Source organism: Pteropus alecto, unplaced genomic scaffold, assembly GCF_000325575.1.
Source record: "Pteropus alecto unplaced genomic scaffold, ASM32557v1 scaffold110, whole genome shotgun sequence".
Classification (NCBI taxonomy): Eukaryota; Metazoa; Chordata; class Mammalia; order Chiroptera; family Pteropodidae; genus Pteropus; species Pteropus alecto.
In genome coordinates this window covers 12,079,727-12,081,023 of record NW_006431920.1, presented here as the reverse complement: position 1 = coordinate 12,081,023, position 1,297 = coordinate 12,079,727, and the positions used below count along the sequence as shown (strand labels likewise).

The window sequence follows — 1,297 nt, the reverse complement described above, 5'->3', positions numbered from 1 at the left end:
TGCTGGGGAAGAGGGGAGTTTGGTTAGATCTGTGGGAGTAGGAACCGAAGGGTCCTGGAAAGGTCCTGGTGGGGGACGCCGCTGACACTGGGGACCTCTGGTGAGAAGGGGCGCTGGGAGAAGGCAGCGCCGCGTTGAGGGACCCTTCCTGCTACTGGGATTGTGAGGTGGGGAGAAAGGACTTGTTAGTACTCGGCAGAGTGGGTTGCTTAGGGGAAAATAAAAAACGACGCTGCTGTTTTACACAGGAAACGAAGAAGGCTCTTGCTACTCTGTTGGATGGAAAAATAAAAAAGATCATTGGGAAGCGAGAAAGAGACCTCAGCAGTTGAGTCAATGTAACTTAAAGCCGGGTCGCCGGCTGCAGCCCTTGGGCGGGGGTTAGCGGTGCCGCTCAGTTTAGCGTCTGGGCCCCGGGGCAGAAGCTGGAGGATGCCCGGGCGGTGGATGCAGCTACTCTTGCCAGAGCGAGCCGCCCCCCACCCCGCCACCGTTCCCCATCCTAATTTGTGGGACCTTCTTCCTATCCGATAGAATGGGGACCCTGAGTCTTTTGTAAGGGGCCTTCATCCCCCCCAAAAAAGTTTTGTTTTTTTTTTTGAGGGACACGACTAAATGATAACTTTTTTTTCCCCTTGTTTATATGTTTTTAAAATTACAAAAGCCTCCTGCCCCAGTGGTCTGGAAGAAGCTGTAATTATTTTCTTTCTTCTTGGAGACAGTGGTGAAATATGCCCACTGCCTGCAGCTGTTTAAAAAGCAAGAGAATCTAAGTTTCTCAAACTTGGACAGAGGAAAGAAAGAAAAGAAAGAGTGAAAACATTCTTGCTTGCTTCTGCCGTCATTGTCCAGCTGCCCCCTCCCTCCAGGACCAGCCCCTCCTTCCTCTACCCTGCTATTGTTTTTTCCCTGTTCTTCTTGGGGTCCGAGTTAAAATCTTTTTCTTTTTCCCTGGTGCATTTTGACCTTGAGTGCAGAGCAAGTTAGGGCTTCCTCCAGGCGCAACCCCTCAGTCCCTTTCTTCTCCCTCCAGCTTGCTTCCCTCCCCAGCCTGCCTCAAGTTAACCCTTCCCTCAATAAGAATGAAAGGGAAAAGACTCAGCCAAGGCCCTTTGCTGAGGGGCTCCTGTCCTCCAGTCCCGTGTTCCTCTCCCCTCATTCCCCTGCACCCGCCGTGGTCCACCGGGGAGGTACTGTGGTTTCTGAGCTGCGCTCTGACAAACTAAACATCTTCTTCAGCGGGGTGAACTTTTCGAGAGGCCTCCAAGTTCATAGAATCGTTTAGAATGTTTTAATA

At 51.4% G+C, this 1,297-nt stretch overlaps 1 protein-coding gene and 1 long non-coding RNA gene across 2 annotated transcripts in view; both read left to right on the top strand.

The window, feature by feature from the left end:
* Positions 1 to 1,297, top strand: part of IGFBP2 (insulin like growth factor binding protein 2) — a 24,664-nt gene that overhangs the window by 806 nt on the left and 22,561 nt on the right. The window lies entirely within an intron of this gene.
* The window catches only part of LOC107195303, an 8,243-nt gene continuing 6,969 nt past the window's right edge, over positions 24 to 1,297 (top strand). Inside the window, exon 1 of the long non-coding RNA XR_003044701.1 lies at positions 24 to 327. This is a non-coding gene — a long non-coding RNA (uncharacterized LOC107195303). The remainder of the gene's footprint in view (positions 328 to 1,297) is intronic.